The 20,789-nt window shown below is 41.9% G+C and overlaps 2 non-coding genes across 2 annotated transcripts; both read right to left on the bottom strand.

The window, feature by feature from the left end:
* Positions 1–1,148: 1,148 nt before the first annotated feature.
* On the bottom strand, positions 1,149–1,447 carry LOC146180552 (signal recognition particle RNA). Its single transcript, XR_014700506.1, has one exon.
* An 18,322-nt stretch (positions 1,448–19,769) lies between these two features.
* LOC146180551 (signal recognition particle RNA) lies at positions 19,770–20,067 on the bottom strand. Its single transcript, XR_014700484.1, has one exon.
* Positions 20,068–20,789: the final 722 nt, after the last annotated feature.

Here is a 20,789-nt window from a genome sequence, read left to right as displayed (position 1 = left end):
CCTGGATTTCACTAAGCGCCATCCTGAGTGTACAGTAAGTGGTACCTAACTAAGTTTACACTCTAGGTAAATTATTAAGGCGACCTTTAAAGGCGGGGGCATAAAGCAGAAAAAATAAAAAAAATTGAGGAACTCAAGTCATAGGAAAATCTTTTATTTATCAATATTATTGATAACAACGTTTGGGGAGATAAAAAAGAATTTTATACATCAAGCATAGAGGTATTTGCTTGGTATAAAATAATTTGCGCCAATACCAGTGTCTGGTTCAGCGGACGATGAGCCTGCAGTTCAGTAGGCAGAATCCCGACAGGACCACTACTTGCATCTCTTAGATTTTACAAAGGCAAAGCAATAGGAAGAAGCGCAATGGTTAGAGCACTTAAGGTAAAAAAAATGGATGAACTCGTCACAATTGCCACTGAAATCTGGCAGTCATAGGGAAATATATACGCAAGTAGGTATCAATAATATTGCTCCACGAATATTTATTGAAGAGGCAAACATCACGCGCATTTCCCATGCTATTGCGTCAATGACTTCACTTATTAAAGTTGCGTAATTTAGGCTATCCTAACGAATAAATAGATGTCATTAAAAATTTTCAGACCTCAAAAATCAGGGTATAGAGTCTCAAGTAAATTTTTTTGACTGTAAATATTTTCGATGCAATGAGAAATTTGCGCAAATTCATGGGAAAAATACTCTTGCGTGTGTATGCCACTGTAATCGTGGAGAACAAGAGCGCAAAAAAACAGGACGCAAGGAACTCTTAGAAACAGGACTAGCGAAGTCCTGTTTCTATGTGTTCCTTGTGACCTGGTTTTTCGCGCGCCTGTTCTCCACGATGCTTCACCGCCTCGCCCACACAAAGGTATCAATCGATGCCACTGCTATGCTAGAATACAATAATTCTGGAGATACCTTCTCATAAACATGATTTTCCAATCATCAGAGGGCAACTTCGGTACCCATGGACGCTGCAAAAAAAAATGTGGCAGCGGAAGTCAAAATGAAATTCAAACACGTGCATCTTGCTTGAACGCCGCAGTGCCAATGCCTTTTTGAAAGCAGGTGACATAAAGTGCCGATTGATGGGGAAATTTTTGCATAGCCCTTTGTGCAATTCCAATGGCTACATCCAAAAAATGCCGCTAGGTCCGAGTGTATTGTCTGGGCTACCCCACGCCGCACATTCAGAGGTGCGATCCCGCTACTGCAGAGCGTGGGAGCTTTTGCCTGCCGCGTTTCCGCCCTGGGCCGGTTCGCTCCTCCTTAGGCGACCTGGTCGCCACCGAGCTCCCCCGGGGCCACCATATCGGCGCCCAGCTTAGCGCGGACACCCGATTAACATGGCCAGACATGGGGCAGGCCTCCCAGCCTCAACCCGTCCTCTAACGCCAGCCTCCAAGCAGCTGGATTACAGGAGCACGCCACTAGCCCCGGCGGGGAAGCGATCAATACGGCCGGTTCTTATATCCACCATTGTGTAATTCCCTCATAATTACAATCCTTCTTTTTTAACTGGATGATGTCTCCAGTGCACATGTGCTTTCATGTTCTTAAAAGAAAATTTCTGGGATCAGTTCTGGTTGACAGCTGAAATGTCACAGTTCTGAAACATACGCTTGCGCAAGGGCGTCTGGTTTTGTATTGAGCTCAACAGATGCCGCGCTAAGCGCAGCGACCTAACCTCCTGTCTAGTTCACTCGGTGGCGCCAAGCTCGGGCCTAAAGCGGAGCTTCGATACCCGTTCGAAAGATGGGAGGCCGATGCAAAGAGCGCGATATTTTGAATGGCCATAGCACAGTATAGAATGTGCTCTCCTTAAGATGTCTTTGTTTAGAAATTATGGACGCGAACAGTGTTGAACGTGCATATGAAAATCCTGAATCGTACTCGGTGGAAAGACGCTTCGTCTCGACGAGACCCCAGTTTGAATATTTTGATATGCAAGAAATCGGAGCACCACTCGTAATATGCAAGGAATTTACATTATTGTAAATCACCCAAGTTCGTTTAAGGGAATTGGCGTTTTCTGCCTCCCGAGTTATTCGGGTTATGGGTTTTTCCAACGTATTATCCGCTTTACATAAATAAAATTATTTGCGATTATTTTCTCATTTTTCTAAATGACATCAAATAGTCTCACAAATTATTATATAGCCTTGATGCTCGCCTGCTACTGTATTCCGTGCAAACATTGTTACTATTGAGCAGCCTGAATTTCCATAATGAATAAATAATGCGCAAATGCAGAGAATTCCCTTTAAACCACCTCAGAGGCAAAAGCAGTGCCATGATTAAGAAGGATATTTTTCCCTGCACTACACAGACCATACCGAACAAGTGTATCAATGCGCTCGAAGGTGAAATGTGTTTAAGTAAAGCTTCGTTCATTGCACCATGCTTCAGTGAAATGGCGTACAAGAGGAAACCGTTAAGGGACTTTATTATTTTACATTTCAAATACAAAATTTCTTTGTCGGAGATTTTCACTGTTTCTCCTTGGTGTAGGTACGTATTATCCCAGTTCGAGCATTATAGTGATAGAAATACGAAAATTTAAGACAAAACACTTGCACGAGTCTCTTTTTTTTTTGTCGTTGTTTCCAAAGTGTTCTGAATTAAATTCTGTGCAGTTATCCTTTTCATTCCATCTTTTATGCCCAAATAAAAACAATAAAGTAACTGAAACTGACTTGTTCCCTGCAGAGTGCTCATGCGATGCGGTTTCTCTCTTCTTTATTAAAGGGTGCTCTCCTGCACAGGAACCCTTATTGTATCAAAGCTCCATTTACAAGCTGTTAAAATTAGCCCCTAGTGTAGAATATGCCCCTCCTTCAAATCAGTGCCTTTTTTCAAACGAACGTTTTACGAAGGTGGCCAAAATTTTCCTCTAATAACACCTATGTTTTCTCGAAGCACAAGTCACCAACGCCTAAGCGCTTTATCGTTAAGCTCTACGCTGCAGTACTAGAAGCCTGTATGTAAGTTGGAGGGCCACATGGACAAGAGTGGTGGAAGCGGTGGGTTTTCTCAGGCGTAGCTGCAAAAAAAACATAAATGAATGCTGCAAAAAAAAATTACCAAAAGATTCGGTTTTCTCCTTTAAAGGGTACTCTGCTGCACTAGAATCCTTATCCTGGCAAAGCTGCATTTACAAGCTGTTAAAATAAGCCCCTAGTGTAGAGTATACACCTCCTCCAAATCAGTAACTAATTTTTGAAACGAGCTTTTTACAAATGTGGCCAAAGTGCTCCTTTTATAACATAAAAAAGGCAACATTGAAAAGGGGTAGACTAGACCAAAAACGCCTATGTTTTCTCTAAGCACAAGTCACCAATGCCTAAGTCCTTCATCGTTAAGGTCTATGCTGCAGTACTTGAAACCTAGATGTAAGTTCGAGGACCACGTAGACAAGAGTGGTGGAAGCGGTGGGTTGTCTCAGGCGTAGCTGCAAAATAACCATAAATGAATGCTGAAAAAAAAATTACCAGGAGGTTCTGTTTTCTCCTTTAAGGGGTACTCTGCTGCACTAGAATCCTTATCGTGGCAAAGCTGCATTTACAAGCTGTTAAAATAAGCCCCCAGTGTAGAGTATACACCTCCTCCAAATCAGTACCTAATTTTTGAAACGAGCTCTTTACAAATGTGGCCAAAGCGCTCCTTTTATAACATAAAAAAGGCAACTTTGAAAAGGGCTAGACTAGACCAAAAACGCCTATGTTTTCTCTAAGCACAAGTCACCAACGCCTAAGCGCTTCATCGTTAAGGTCTATGCTGCAGTACTTGAAACCTAGATGTAAGTTCGAGGGCCACCTGGACTAGAGTGGTAGAAGCGGTGGGTTGTCTCAGGCGTAGCTGCAAAATACCCATAAATGAATGCTGCAAAAAAAATTACCAGGAGGTTCTGTTTTCTCCTTCAAAGTGTACTCTGCTGCACTAGAATCCTTATCGTGGCAAAGCTGCACTTACAAGCTGTTAAAATAAGCCCCTAGTGTAGAATATACACCTCCTCCAAATCAGTACCTAATTTTTGAAACGAGCTTTTTCACAAATGTGGCCAAAGCTCTCCTTTTATAACATAAAAAAGGCAACTTTGAAAAGGGCTAGACTAGACCAAAAACGCCTATGTTTTCTCTAAGCACAAGTGACCAACGCCTAAGCGCTTCATCGTTAAGGTCTATGCTGCAGTACTTGAAACCTATATGTAAGTTCGAGGGCCACGTGGACAAGAGTGGTGGAAGCGGTGGGTTGACTCAGGCGTAGCTGCAAAATACCCATAAATGAATGCTGCAAAAAAAATTACCAGGAGGTTCTGTTTTCTCCTTTAAAGGGTACTCTGCTGCACTAGAATCCTTACCGTGGCAAAGCTGCCTTTACAAGCTGTTAAAATATGCCCATAATCTAGAATATACACCTCGTCCAATTCAATACCTAATTTTTGAATTGAACCTTTTACGAATGTGGCCAAAGCGCTCCTTTTATAACATAAAAAGGCAACTTTGAAAAGGGCTAGACTAGACAAAAAACGCGTTTTCTCTAAGCACAAGTCACCAACGCCTAAGCGCTTCATCGTTAAGGTCTATGCTGCAGTACTTGAAACCTAGATGTAAGTTCGAGGGCCACGTGGACAAGAGTGGTGGAAGCGGTGGGTTGTCTCAGGCGTAGCTGCAAAATACCCATAAATGAATGCTGCAAAAAAATTACCAGGAGGTTCTGTTTTCTCCTTCAAAGGGTACTCTGCATGACTAGAATCCTTATTGTGGCAAAGCTGCATTTACAAGGTGTTAAAATAAGCCTATAATCTAGAATATACACCTCCTCCAAATCAATACCTAATTTTTGAATTGAACCTTTTACGAATGTGGCCAAAGCGCTCCTTTTATAACATAAAAAGGGCAACTTTGTAAAGGGATCCACTAGACGAAAAACGCCTGTTTTCTCTAAGCACAAGTCACCAACGCCTAAGCGCTTCATCGTTAAGCTCTACGCTGCTGTACTAGAAGCCTAGATGTAAGTTCGAGGGCCACGTAGACAAGAGTGGTGGAAGCGGTGGGTTGTCTCAGGCGTAGCTGCAAAATAACCATAAATGAATGCTGCAAAAAAAATTACCAGGAGATTCTGTTTTCTCCTTCAAAGGGTACTCTGCAGCACTAGAATGCTTATTGTGGCAAAGCTGCATTTACAAGCTTTAAAATAAGCCCATAATCTAGAATATACACCTCCTCCAAATCAATACCTAATTTTTGAATTGAACCTTTTACGAATGTGGCCAAAGCGCTCCTTTTATAACATAAAAAGGGCAACTTTGTAAAGGGCTCCACTAGAGGAAAAACGCCTGTTTTCTCTAAGCACAAGTCACCAACGCCTAAGCGCTTCATCGTTAAGCTCTACGCTGCAGTACCAGAAGCCTAGATGTAAGTTCGAGGGCCACGTGGGCAAGAGTGGTGGAAGCGATGGGTTGTCTCAGGCGTAGCTGCAAAATAACCACAAATGAATGCTGCCAAAAAAATTACCAGGAGATTCTGTTTTCTCCTTCAAAGGGTACTCTGCAGCACTAGAATGCTTATTGTGGCAAAGCTGCATTTACAAGCTTTAAAATAAGCCCATAATCTAGAATATACACCTCCTCCAAATAAATACCTAATTTTTGAATTGAACTTTTTACGAATGTGGCCAAAGCGCTCCTTTTATAACATAAAAAGGGCAACTTTGTAAAGGGATCCACTAGACGAAAAACGCCTGTTTTCTCTAAGCACAAGTCACCAACGCCTAAGCGCTTCATCGTTAAGCTCTACGCTGCAGTACCAGAAGCCTAGATGTAAGTTCGAGGGCCACGTGGGCAAGAGTGGTGGAAGCGGTGGGTTGTCTCAGGCGTAGCTGCAAAATAACCATAAATGAGTGCTGCAAAAAAAATTACCAGGAGATTCTGTTTTCTCCTTCAAAGGGTACTCTGCAGCACTAGAATCCTTATTGTGGAAAAGCTGCATTTACAAGCTGTTAAAATAAGCCCATAATCTAGAATACACACCTCCTCCAATTCAATACCTAATTTTTGAATTGAACCTTTTACGAATGTGGCCAAAGCGCTCCTTTTATAACATAAAAAGGGCAACTTTGTAAAGGGCTCCACTAGAGGAAAAACGCCTGTTTTCTCTAAGCACAAGTCACCAACGCCTAAGCGCTTCATCGTTAAGCTCTACGCTGCAGTACTAGAAGCCTGTATGTAAGTTCGAGGGCCACATGGACAAGAGTGGTGGAAGCGGTGGGTTGTCTCAGGCGTAGCTGCAAAAAAAACATAAATGAATGCTGCAAAAAAAAAAATTACCAAAAGATTCGGTTTTCTCCTTTAAAGGGTACTCTGCTGCACTAGAATCCTTATCCTGGCAAAGCTGCATTTACAAGCTGTTAAAATAAGCCCCTAGTGTAGAGTATACACCTCCTCCAAATCAGTAACTAATTTTTGAAACGAGCTTTTTACAAATGTGGCCAAAGTGCTCCTTTTATAACATAAAAAAGGCAACATTGAAAAGGGGTAGACTAGACCAAAAACGCCTATGTTTTCTCTAAGCACAAGTCACCAATGCCTAAGTCCTTCATCGTTAAGGTCTATGCTGCAGTACTTGAAACCTAGATGTAAGTTCGAGGGCCACGTAGACAAGAGTGGTGGAAGCGGTGGGTTGTCTCAGGCGTAGCTGCAAAATAACCATAAATGAATGCTGAAAAAAAAAATTACCAGGAGGTTCTGTTTTCTCCTTTAAGGGGTACTCTGCTGCACTAGAATCCTTATCGTGGCAAAGCTGCATTTACAAGCTGTTAAAATAAGCCCCCAGTGTAGAGTATACACCTCCTCCAAATCAGTACCTAATTTTTGAAACGAGCTCTTTACAAATGTGGCCAAAGCGCTCCTTTTATAACATAAAAAAGGCAACTTTGAAAAGGGCTAGACTAGACCAAAAACGCCTATGTTTTCTCTAAGCACAAGTCACCAACGCCTAAGCGCTTCATCGTTAAGGTCTATGCTGCAGTACTTGAAACCTAGATGTAAGTTCGAGGGCCACCTGGACTAGAGTGGTAGAAGCGGTGGGTTGTCTCAGGCGTAGCTGCAAAATACCCATAAATGAATGCTGCAAAAAAAATTACCAGGAGGTTCTGTTTTCTCCTTCAAAGTGTACTCTGCTGCACTAGAATCCTTATCGTGGCAAAGCTGCACTTACAAGCTGTTAAAATAAGCCCCTAGTGTAGAATATACACCTCCTCCAAATCAGTACCTAATTTTTGAAACGAGCTTTTTCACAAATGTGGCCAAAGCTCTCCTTTTATAACATAAAAAAGGCAACTTTGAAAAGGGCTAGACTAGACCAAAAACGCCTATGTTTTCTCTAAGCACAAGTGACCAACGCCTAAGCGCTTCATCGTTAAGGTCTATGCTGCAGTACTTGAAACCTATATGTAAGTTCGAGGGCCACGTGGACAAGAGTGGTGGAAGCGGTGGGTTGACTCAGGCGTAGCTGCAAAATACCCATAAATGAATGCTGCAAAAAAAATTACCAGGAGGTTCTGTTTTCTCCTTTAAAGGGTACTCTGCTGCACTAGAATCCTTATCGTGGCAAAGCTGCCTTTACAAGCTGTTAAAATAAGCCCATAATCTAGAATATACACCTCGTCCAATTCAATACCTAATTTTTGAATTGAACCTTTTACGAATGTGGCCAAAGCGCTCCTTTTATAACATAAAAAGGCAACTTTGAAAAGGGCTAGACTAGACAAAAAACGCGTTTTCTCTAAGCACAAGTCACCAACGCCTAAGCGCTTCATCGTTAAGGTCTATGCTGCAGTACTTGAAACCTAGATGTAAGTTCGAGGGCCACGTGGACAAGAGTGGTGGAAGCGGTGGGTTGTCTCAGGCGTAGCTGCAAAATACCCATAAATGAATGCTGCAAAAAAAATTACCAGGAGGTTCTGTTTTCTCCTTCAAAGGGTACTCTGCATGACTAGAATCCTTATTGTGGCAAAGCTGCATTTACAAGGTGTTAAAATAAGCCTATAATCTAGAATATACACCTCCTCCAAATCAATACCTAATTTTTGAATTGAACCTTTTACGAATGTGGCCAAAGCGCTCCTTTTATAACATAAAAAGGGCAACTTTGTAAAGGGATCCACTAGACGAAAAACGCCTGTTTTCTCTAAGCACAAGTCACCAACGCCTAAGCGCTTCATCGTTAAGCTCTACGCTGCTGTACTAGAAGCCTAGATGTAAGTTCGAGGGCCACGTAGACAAGAGTGGTGGAAGCGGTGGGTTGTCTCAGGCGTAGCTGCAAAATAACCATAAATGAATGCTGCAAAAAAAATTACCAGGAGATTCTGTTTTCTCCTTCAAAGGGTACTCTGCAGCACTAGAATGCTTATTGTGGCAAAGCTGCATTTACAAGCTTTAAAATAAGCCCATAATCTAGAATATACACCTCCTCCAAATCAATACCTAATTTTTGAATTGAACCTTTTACGAATGTGGCCAAAGCGCTCCTTTTATAACATAAAAAGGGCAACTTTGTAAAGGGCTCCACTAGAGGAAAAACGCCTGTTTTCTCTAAGCACAAGTCACCAACGCCTAAGCGCTTCATCGTTAAGCTCTACGCTGCAGTACCAGAAGCCTAGATGTAAGTTCGAGGGCCACGTGGGCAGAGTGGTGGAAGCGATGGGTTGTCTCAGGCGTAGCTGCAAAATAACCACAAATGAATGCTGCCAAAAAAATTACCAGGAGATTCTGTTTTCTCCTTCAAAGGGTACTCTGCAGCACTAGAATGCTTATTGTGGCAAAGCTGCATTTACAAGCTTTAAAATAAGCCCATAATCTAGAATATACACCTCCTCCAAATAAATACCTAATTTTTGAATTGAACTTTTTACGAATGTGGCCAAAGCGCTCCTTTTATAACATAAAAAGGGCAACTTTGTAAAGGGATCCACTAGACGAAAAACGCCTGTTTTCTCTAAGCACAAGTCACCAACGCCTAAGCGCTTCATCGTTAAGCTCTACGCTGCAGTACCAGAAGCCTAGATGTAAGTTCGAGGGCCACGTGGGCAAGAGTGGTGGAAGCGGTGGGTTGTCTCAGGCGTAGCTGCAAAATAACCATAAATGAGTGCTGCAAAAAAAATTACCAGGAGATTCTGTTTTCTCCTTCAAAGGGTACTCTGCTGCACTAGAATCCTTATCCTGGCAAAGCTGCATTTACAAGCTGTTAAAATAAGCCCCTAGTGTAGAGTATACACCTCCTCCAAATCAGTAACTAATTTTTGAAACGAGCTTTTTACAAATGTGGCCAAAGTGCTCCTTTTATAACATAAAAAAGGCAACATTGAAAAGGGGTAGACTAGACCAAAAACGCCTATGTTTTCTCTAAGCACAAGTCACCAATGACTAAGTCCTTCATCGTTAAGGTCTATGCTGCAGTACTTGAAACCTAGATGTAAGTTCGAGGGCCACGTAGACAAGAGTGGTGGAAGCGGTGGGTTGTCTCAGGCGTAGCTGCAAAATAACCATAAATGAATGCTGAAAAAAAAAAATTACCAGGAGGTTCTGTTTTCTCCTTTAAGGGGTACTCTGCTGCACTAGAATCCTTATCGTGGCAAAGCTGCATTTACAAGCTGTTAAAATAAGCCCCCAGTGTAGAGTATACACCTCCTCCAAATCAGTACCTAATTTTTGAAACGAGCTCTTTACAAATGTGGCCAAAGCGCTCCTTTTATAACATAAAAAAGGCAACTTTGAAAAGGGCTAGACTAGACCAAAAACGCCTATGTTTTCTCTAAGCACAAGTCACCAACGCCTAAGCGCTTCATCGTTAAGGTCTATGCTGCAGTACTTGAAACCTAGATGTAAGTTCGAGGGCCACCTGGACTAGAGTGGTAGAAGCGGTGGGTTGTCTCAGGCGTAGCTGCAAAATACCCATAAATGAATGCTGCAAAAAAAATTACCAGGAGGTTCTGTTTTCTCCTTCAAAGTGTACTCTGCTGCACTAGAATCCTTATCGTGGCAAAGCTGCACTTACAAGCTGTTAAAATAAGCCCCTAGTGTAGAATATACACCTCCTCCAAATCAGTACCTAATTTTTGAAACGAGCTTTTTCACAAATGTGGCCAAAGCTCTCCTTTTATAACATAAAAAAGGCAACTTTGAAAAGGGCTAGACTAGACCAAAAACGCCTATGTTTTCTCTAAGCACAAGTGACCAACGCCTAAGCGCTTCATCGTTAAGGTCTATGCTGCAGTACTTGAAACCTATATGTAAGTTCGAGGGCCACGTGGACAAGAGTGGTGGAAGCGGTGGGTTGACTCAGGCGTAGCTGCAAAATACCCATAAATGAATGCTGCAAAAAAAATTACCAGGAGGTTCTGTTTTCTCCTTTAAAGGGTACTCTGCTGCACTAGAATCCTTATCGTGGCAAAGCTGCCTTTACAAGCTGTTAAAATAAGCCCATAATCTAGAATATACACCTCGTCCAATTCAATACCTAATTTTTGAATTGAACCTTTTACGAATGTGGCCAAAGCGCTCCTTTTATAACATAAAAAGGCAACTTTGAAAAGGGCTAGACTAGACAAAAAACGCGTTTTCTCTAAGCACAAGTCACCAACGCCTAAGCGCTTCATCGTTAAGGTCTATGCTGCAGTACTTGAAACCTAGATGTAAGTTCGAGGGCCACGTGGACAAGAGTGGTGGAAGCGGTGGGTTGTCTCAGGCGTAGCTGCAAAATACCCATAAATGAATGCTGCAAAAAAAATTACCAGGAGGTTCTGTTTTCTCCTTCAAAGGGTACTCTGCATGACTAGAATCCTTATTGTGGCAAAGCTGCATTTACAAGGTGTTAAAATAAGCCTATAATCTAGAATATACACCTCCTCCAAATCAATACCTAATTTTTGAATTGAACCTTTTACGAATGTGGCCAAAGCGCTCCTTTTATAACATAAAAAGGGCAACTTTGTAAAGGGATCCACTAGACGAAAAACGCCTGTTTTCTCTAAGCACAAGTCACCAACGCCTAAGCGCTTCATCGTTAAGCTCTACGCTGCTGTACTAGAAGCCTAGATGTAAGTTCGAGGGCCACGTAGACAAGAGTGGTGGAAGCGGTGGGTTGTCTCAGGCGTAGCTGCAAAATAACCATAAATGAATGCTGCAAAAAAAATTACCAGGAGATTCTGTTTTCTCCTTCAAAGGGTACTCTGCAGCACTAGAATGCTTATTGTGGCAAAGCTGCATTTACAAGCTTTAAAATAAGCCCATAATCTAGAATATACACCTCCTCCAAATCAATACCTAATTTTTGAATTGAACCTTTTACGAATGTGGCCAAAGCGCTCCTTTTATAACATAAAAAGGGCAACTTTGTAAAGGCTCCACTAGAGGAAAAACGCCTGTTTTCTCTAAGCACAAGTCACCAACGCCTAAGCGCTTCATCGTTAAGCTCTACGCTGCAGTACCAGAAGCCTAGATGTAAGTTCGAGGGCCACGTGGGCAGAGTGGTGGAAGCGATGGGTTGTCTCAGGCGTAGCTGCAAAATAACCACAAATGAATGCTGCCAAAAAAATTACCAGGAGATTCTGTTTTCTCCTTCAAAGGGTACTCTGCAGCACTAGAATGCTTATTGTGGCAAAGCTGCATTTACAAGCTTTAAAATAAGCCCATAATCTAGAATATACACCTCCTCCAAATAAATACCTAATTTTTGAATTGAACTTTTTACGAATGTGGCCAAAGCGCTCCTTTTATAACATAAAAAGGGCAACTTTGTAAAGGGATCCACTAGACGAAAAACGCCTGTTTTCTCTAAGCACAAGTCACCAACGCCTAAGCGCTTCATCGTTAAGCTCTACGCTGCAGTACCAGAAGCCTAGATGTAAGTTCGAGGCCACGTGGGGCAAGAGTGGTGGAAGCGGTGGGTTGTCTCAGGCGTAGCTGCAAAATAACCATAAATGAGTGCTGCAAAAAAAAATTACCAGGAGATTCTGTTTTCTCCTTCAAAGGGTACTCTGCAGCACTAGAATCCTTATTGTGGAAAAGCTGCATTTACAAGCTGTTAAAATAAGCCCATAATCTAGAATACACACCTCCTCCAATTCAATACCTAATTTTTGATTGAACTTTTACGAATGTGGCCAAAGCGCTCCTTTTATAAACATAAAAAGGGCAACTTTGTAAAGTGGCTCCACTAGAGGAAAAACGCCTGTTTTCTCTAAGCACAAGTCACCAACGCCTAAGCGCTTCATCGTTAAGCTCTCACGCTGCAGTACTAGAAGCCTGTATGTAAGTTCGAGGGCCACATGGACAAGAGTGTGGAAGCGGTGGGTTGTCTCAGGCGTAGCTGCAAAAAAACATAAATGAATGCTGCAAAAAAAATTACCAAAAGATTCGGTTTTCTCCTTTAAAAGGGTACTCTGGCTGCACTAGAATCCTTATCCTGACAAAGCTGCATTTACAAGCTGTTAAAATAAGCCCCTAGTGTAGAGTATACACCTCCTCCAAATCAGTAACTAATTTTTGAAACGAGCTTTTTACAAATGTGGCCAAAGTGCTCCTTTTATAACATAAAAAAGGCAACATTGAAAAGGGGTAGACTAGACCAAAAACGCCTATGTTTTCTCTAAGCACAAGTCACCAATGCCTAAGTCCTTCATCGTTAAGGTCTATGCTGCAGTACCTGAAACCTAGATGTAAGTTCGAGGGCCACGTAGACAAGAGTGGTGGAAGCGGTGGGTTGTCTCAGGCGTAGCTGCAAAATAACCATAAATGAATGCTGAAAAAAAAAATTACCAGGAGGTTCTGTTTTCTCCTTTAAGGGGTACTCTGCTGCACTAGAATCCTTATCGTGGCAAAGCTGCATTTACAAGCTGTTAAAATAAGCCCCCAGTGTAGAGTATACACCTCCTCCAAATCAGTACCTAATTTTTGAAACGAGCTCTTTACAAATGTGGCCAAAGCGCTCCTTTTATAACATAAAAAAGGCAACTTTGAAAAGGGCTAGACTAGACCAAAAACGCCTATGTTTTCTCTAAGCACAAGTCACCAACGCCTAAGCGCTTCATCGTTAAGGTCTATGCTGCAGTACTTGAAACCTAGATGTAAGTTCGAGGGCCACCTGGACTAGAGTGGTAGAAGCGGTGGGTTGTCTCAGGCGTAGCTGCAAAATACCCATAAATGAATGCTGCAAAAAAAATTACCAGGAGGTTCTGTTTTCTCCTTCAAAGTGTACTCTGCTGCACTAGAATCCTTATCGTGGCAAAGCTGCACTTACAAGCTGTTAAAATAAGCCCCTAGTGTAGAATATACACCTCCTCCAAATCAGTACCTAATTTTTGAAACGAGCTTTTTCACAAATGTGGCCAAAGCTCTCCTTTTATAACGTAAAAAAGGCAACTTTGAAAAGGGCTAGACTAGACCAAAAACGCCTATGTTTTCTCTAAGCACAAGTGACCAACGCCTAAGCGCTTCATCGTTAAGGTCTATGCTGCAGTACTTGAAACCTATATGTAAGTTCGAGTGCCACGTGGACAAGAGTGGTGGAAGCGGTGGGTTGACTCAGGCGTAGCTGCAAAATACCCATAAATGAATGCTGCAAAAAAAATTACCAGGAGGTTCTGTTTTCTCCTTTAAAGGGTACTCTGCTGCACTAGAATCCTTATCGTGGCAAAGCTGCCTTTACAAGCTGTTAAAATAAGCCCATAATCTAGAATATACACCTCGTCCAATTCAATACCTAATTTTTGAATTGAACCTTTTATGAATGTGGCCAAAGCGCTCCTTTTATAACATAAAAAGGCAACTTTGAAAAGGGCTAGACTAGACAAAAAACGCGTTTTCTCTAAGCACAAGTCACCAACGCCTAAGCGCTTCATCGTTAAGGTCTATGCTGCAGTACTTGAAACCTAGATGTAAGTTCGAGGGCCACGTGGACAAGAGTGGTGGAAGCGGTGGGTTGTCTCAGGCGTAGCTGCAAAATACCCATAAATGAATGCTGCAAAAAAAATTACCAGGAGGTTCTGTTTTCTCCTTCAAAGGGTACTCTGCATGACTAGAATCCTTATTGTGGCAAAGCTGCATTTACAAGGTGTTAAAATAAGCCTATAATCTAGAATATACACCTCCTCCAAATCAATACCTAATTTTTGAATTGAACCTTTTACGAATGTGGCCAAAGCGCTCCTTTTATAACATAAAAAGGGCAACTTTGTAAAGGGATCCACTAGACGAAAAACGCCTGTTTTCTCTAAGCACAAGTCACCAACGCCTAAGCGCTTCATCGTTAAGCTCTACGCTGCTGTACTAGAAGCCTAGATGTAAGTTCGAGGGCCACGTAGACAAGAGTGGTGGAAGCGGTGGGTTGTCTCAGGCGTAGCTGCAAAATAACCATAAATGAATGCTGCAAAAAAATTACCAGGAGATTCTGTTTTCTCCTTCAAAGGGTACTCTGCAGCACTAGAATGCTTATTGTGGCAAAGCTGCATTTACAAGCTTTAAAATAAGCCCATAATCTAGAATATACACCTCCTCCAAATCAATACCTAATTTTTGAATTGAACCTTTTACGAATGTGGCCAAAGCGCTCCTTTTATAACATAAAAAGGGCAACTTTGTAAAGGGCTCCACTAGAGGAAAAACGCCTGTTTTCTCTAAGCACAAGTCACCAACGCCTAAGCGCTTCATCGTTAAGCTCTACGCTGCAGTACCAGAAGCCTAGATGTAAGTTCGAGGGCCACGTGGGCAAGAGTGGTGGAAGCGATGGGTTGTCTCAGGCGTAGCTGCAAAATAACCACAAATGAATGCTGCCAAAAAAATTACCAGGAGATTCTGTTTTCTCCTTCAAAGGGTACTCTGCAGCACTAGAATGCTTATTGTGGCAAAGCTGCATTTACAAGCTTTAAAATAAGCTCATAATCTAGAATATACACCTCCTCCAAATAAATACCTAATTTTTGAATTGAACTTTTTACGAATGTGGCCAAAGCGCTCCTTTTATAACATAAAAAGGGCAACTTTGTAAAGGGATCCACTAGACGAAAAACGCCTGTTTTCTCTAAGCACAAGTCACCAACGCCTAAGCGCTTCATCGTTAAGCTCTACGCTGCAGTACCAGAAGCCTAGATGTAAGTTCGAGGGCCACGTGGGCAAGAGTGGTGGAAGCGGTGGGTTGTCTCAGGCGTAGCTGCAAAATAACCATAAATGAGTGCTGCAAAAAAAATTACCAGGAGATTCTGTTTTCTCCTTCAAAGGGTACTCTGCAGCACTAGAATCCTTATTGTGGAAAAGCTGCATTTACAAGCTGTTAAAATAAGCCCATAATCTAGAATACACACCTCCTCCAATTCAATACCTAATTTTTGAATTGAACCTTTTACGAATGTGGCCAAAGCGCTCCTTTTATAACATAAAAAGGGCAACTTTGTAAAGGGCTCCACTAGAGGAAAAACGCCTGTTTTCTCTAAGCACAAGTCACCAACGCCTAAGCGCTTCATCGTTAAGCTCTACGCTGCAGTACGAGAAGCCTAGATGTAAGTTCGAGGGTCACGTGGGCAAGAGTGGTGGAAGCGATGGGTTGTCTCAGGGGTAGCTGCAAAAGAACCACAAATGAATGCCGCCAAAAAAAATTACCAGGAGATTCCGTTTTCTCCTTTAAAGGGTACTCTGCTGCAGAGCTGTTAAAATAAGCCCCTAGTGTAGAATATACACCTCCTCCAAATCATTACCAATTTCTCAAACGAACTATTTACGAATGTGGCCAAAGCGCTGGCCAAACTGTATGTATATTAAGTTACATCATAAGACAGGTTCAGCCGATTACGCATAAAGGAAAGTTTTATATTATACATGAGATTCAAACTCAGGACTTTTGTTTTGACAGCCGGCCTCGCTACAGCCCAAAAAAAGCATTTTTGTAGGTCTTGGGAGCTAGCGGAGATTAATATTCATGTCGTGTTGTGTTTTACATGCATCAGTGGCACCTGGCGATACTGTGTTGATGAGTATGTGGATAGAAACATGCACCGAAGGACGCAATATTGTCACAGTCTTGTCAAGTGGAGCTCGGCATGCGAGAATGAGGGCTGAACTTCAGAACAGTTGCACCACTTAGAATAAAAGTTTGAGGGATGGCTTATCTTACTTTTTTTGGAATATATTCTAAGTTTCATCAGCTTAGAACATATAGAAAATTGGTAAAGAAGTAATAATGAGTAATTAGGTGCTTCAGATTAACAAAACTATGATTTCGAAAATCATGAATATGTGCTAACTCTTTGTGTTTATATATCTTCTAGGCAGTTCATTGCGCAGGATTAAGACATTTACGGCTTCTTTATGAACGATATTTAAAATCTGACCGCTTTAACAAGGAACTTTTTTACATTTTTCTTAGCGGACAGTAACTTATCTTGTTCCCAACAAACTTTTAGTTCAGAAACCGCCTTGAAAGCAGCCTTTGGCGAAATCATTTGGAGATGGGGATTTATCTCACAATTGTGCTCTTACAAAAAGTACGCAATGAGAAATATTATTTCAGAAATTTCAGAACTTCCTATTTAAATATAAGGCCAAAGTAATAAATTAAAGCGACCTGGTGTATACGCTGGGCCATCCTTTTGAAGAATTCACTGTTCTCTAGCGATTAATTCTAGTTGCGTGTTTTTGTTTCAGCGTTACACCTGTATTACGCCCTCATCTGCTTTAGTAAAATGCTTTCCTTTGTTGGTTGCTGGGCGTGAATTTTCGTCCAGGTTTCGTTTCTATCTCCTACGTGCCGAGCACTTTGATTATCAGGGCTCCAAGTGGTGCGAAAAGAGCGTTCGGACGTTACGTGGCGCGTTTTATTCAATCCAAGCTTATATTTCCGTATGCCAGCTAATCCGTAGTGGCCGTGTCACCAAGTTTTTTTTTTTACTTTGTGTTTCAGCTCTCTGCTGTACTCTTTATAGCAGGTCCTTTTTTACTAAATAGCGCGGAAGACAACTATCCTAACATGGGCACGCACTATTTTCAATTTCTATGTGTTGAAAACAGAGTTCATAGCTTCTTTCAGCGGTGAGGACATCCCCTTTTGGAAAAAAACATATTTTTCGGCTGCACAGGTTTCAACCAAACCTCCTAACAATTAACTTTATTACATGCATAATCCCAAGAATACAAATTACTAACAAGCTTTTTTATTGATATTGCAATTTTAGCCCCGCATTTCCCTTTAATGGTCTCCATAAGTTTGGCTTCTTTGTGTGGCGCCACGAAATGCAGGTTTCCAGTTACGGACAGACCTGTAGAATAGGCATGATAAGATACACTAGAGCAAGAACAATTAACATTTGGCGGTGCCGTCACATAATCACTTAGCCAGTGCGCGTTCTATTTCCATCATTCTTCCTGATCGTCTAAAATTAAGAGTTCGCCTTTGCAGGGAAATATTGTGAGATTTCATTTCGTTGAAAAAGGTAAAGGAACTGGCTTGCGTTTTTTCGTTTTAAAAACCAATATGAAATTATTGTGTCCGAAGCTATTATCTCGCCTTTGACACTAACGGCAAAAATGATTTGTTCTGAAAGCTACGTATTTGGCTTCTCATAAAGAGCTATTGCATAGCAAGCTTTTACGGCAAATTATGTGTGTCTTGACAACAGAATACACCTGAAAATATACTTAGCAAAAAAAAATTGCGCAAGCCTCCATGCGAAGCGATGTTAAGAATGGCAGTTCCCACGCTTTTATGTTTTGGGAGGAAAACGAAAAAGTACGTTCATTTTTATTTTTATTTATTTCTGTGCGTATTTTTTGTTTTTCGTGTGTTAAGCTCTTTGTAGACACATGAGCGCATATTCGAATCCTGCGCAGCCTCGAACGCCATCCATCAAGGCACTTTCAAATAGGCTGAAAACATTTGTTGCCGCTGTTGTATGCAGCTGTCTGGCCGTAGTCGGCACTTGTGAAATTCACTAATTTCAATTTTGAGTTCTCCTTGTATTCATAGTCCAGTAATTAAAAACTTTGCGCTCCCGACGCATTCCTTGAGGTAAGTGCGCCGGCGGCGGCATCTGTCGACAGTAAAACAATACTGAAACTGGTTTCCTGGAAAGCTTATTTCTATGTGTGTCCCGCTTAGCGGTGGAGAAAAATGCTTTCAACGAAATAATAATTACACATACCGAAAATATCAGCCGCACTAACATTTCTTTCAGAACTGACAATAAAAGGCATGAATAAAGCAGAATACGCTTATTCAAGTGTTTTTTTTTTTTCCGTACAAGCCGGGGCTTCTATGGTGACAATTACTTTAGTCAATTTTATATAGCGCTTATAAAAACAATGAGGCAGCGAGCCTTTTCCCGCAGTGCATAAGCACACTGTATACAAGGCAGGTAGCGAAAATTGCTATATGTGGTAAACGTTTGCAAAAAATATATATATTAACGCCTCGAAATAGGTCGCACTGTAGTATACAAATTCATTTCTATTGTTCATTTTCGTCCGTTATTGCATCGCAGTAGACATACCACAAAGAGCAGCCTTCCTGGCATCATATAAAAAAGTTTGGACAATTGTGAGCGTGTGAATCAGCTTACGACGGGCCTGGATTTCAATAGGCGCCATCCAGAGTGTACAGTAAGTGGTAGCTAACTAAGTTTACACTCTAGGTAAATTATTAAGGCGACCTTTAAAGGCGGGGGCATAAAGCACAAAAGGTTAAAAAATTGATGAGTTCAAGTCATAGGAAAATCTTTTATTCATCAATATTATTGATAACAACGTTTGGGGAGATATAATTTTGAAAGGAAAAAAAAGCATTTTATACACAAAGCATAGAGGTATTTGCTTGGCATAAAATAATTTGCGCCAATACCAGTGTCTGGTTCAGCGGACGATGAGCCTGCATTTTAGTAGGAAGGATCCCGACAGGACTTTCTGAGATTTTACAAAAGCAAAGTAATAAGAAGGTGATTTGGTTTGTAGGGTTTAACATCCCAAAGCGACTCAGGCTATGAGAGACGCCGTAGTGGAGGACTCCAGAAATTTCGACCACCTGGTGTTCTTCAAAGTGCACTGACATCGCACAGCACACGGACGCCTCTCCGTTCCGCCTCCATCGAAACGCAGCCGCAGAACGCAATGGGAAGAAGTGCAGTGGTTAGAGCACTGAAGTTAAAAAACGGAACGAACTCGTCCCAATTGCGGCCGAAATCTGACAGTCATATATACGCAAGTGAGTGTCAATAATATTGCTCCTCGATTATTATCAAAGCGGCAAACTTCACGCGCATTTCCCATGCTATTGTGTCTCACGACTTCACTTAAGGTTGCGTAATTTAGGCGATCCTAACGAATAAATAAATGTCATTATATATTTCAGAGCTCGAAAATCACAGTACAAATTCTCAAGTTGTGTGTGTGTGTGTGGAGATTTCCGATCCTGTGAGATAATTTGCGCAAATTCATGGGAAAAACTCGTACATGTGAGCGTCACTGTAACACTAGAATACACTAATTTTGGTGATACCTTCTCATAAACATGATTTTCCATCATCAGAGGGCAACGCCTGTACCCGTGGATGCTGAAGAATAAAAAATGTGGCAGAGGAAATCAAAATGAAATTCAAACGCGTGCAGTTTGCATGAACAGTGTAGTGCGAATGCCCTTTTGAAAGCATGTGACGTAAAGTGCCGATAGATGGGGAAACCTTTGCAATAGCCTTTTGTGCAATTGCAATGGCTACTTTAAAAAAAAAAGGCGCTAGGTCCGAGTGTATTGTCGGGGCTACCCCACGCCGCACATTCACAGGTGAGATCCCGCTACTGCAGAGCGCGGGAGCTTTTGCCTGCTGCGTTTCCGCCCTGGGCCGGTTCGCTCCTCCTTAGGCGACCTGGTCGCCACCGAGCTCCCCCGGGGCCACCATATCGGCGCCCAGCTTAGCGCGGACACCCGATGAACATGGGCAAACGTGGGCAGGCCTCCCAGCCTCAACCCGTCCTCTAACGCCAGCCTCCAAGCAGCTGGATTACAGGAGTACGCCACTACCCCCGGCGGCTAAGCGATCAATGCGGCCGGTTCTTATATCCACCATTGTGTAATTCCGTCATAATTATAATCCTTCTTTTTTAACTGGATGATGTCTCCAGCGCACATGTGCTTTCATGTTCTTATAAGGAAATTTCTGGGATCAGTTCTGGTTGACAGCTGAAATGTCACAGTGCTCAAATATACGCTTGCGCAAGGGCGTCTGGTTTTGTATTGAGCTCATCAGATGCCACGCTAAGCGCAGCGACCTAACCCCCTGTCTCGTTCACTCGGTGGCGCCAAGCTCGGTCCTAAACCGGAGCTTCGATACCCGTTCGAAAGATGGGAGGCCGATCGAAAGAGCGGGATATTTTGAATGGCCTTACCACAGTATAGAATGTGCTATCCTTAAGATGTCTTTGTTTCAAAATTATGGAAGCGAACATTCTTGCACGTGCGTATGCAAATCATAATTCATGCTTGGTGGAAAGAAGTTTCGTGTTGATGAGACAGCAGTTTGAATATTTCTATATTCAAGAACTCGAGCACCGCTCGATAATCTGCAAGGAATTGACATTATTCTAAATCACCCAAGTTCTTTTAAGGGAAAAATCCTTTTCTGCCTCTTAGTCTATTGGGCTTATGGGTGTTTCCAACGTATTATCGTCTTTATATAAACAAATTTAAATGCGAACAATTTCCTCATTTTTCTAAACGATATCGAATAGGTTTCACAAGTTATTATATAGC

The sequence above is a fragment of the Amblyomma maculatum genome, chromosome 8 (assembly GCF_055883805.1).
Source record: "Amblyomma maculatum isolate TAMU_Amacu chromosome 8, ASM5588380v1, whole genome shotgun sequence".
Lineage (NCBI taxonomy): Eukaryota > Metazoa > Arthropoda > Arachnida > Ixodida > Ixodidae > Amblyomma > Amblyomma maculatum.
This window is presented reverse-complemented; position numbering and strand designations above follow the sequence as displayed.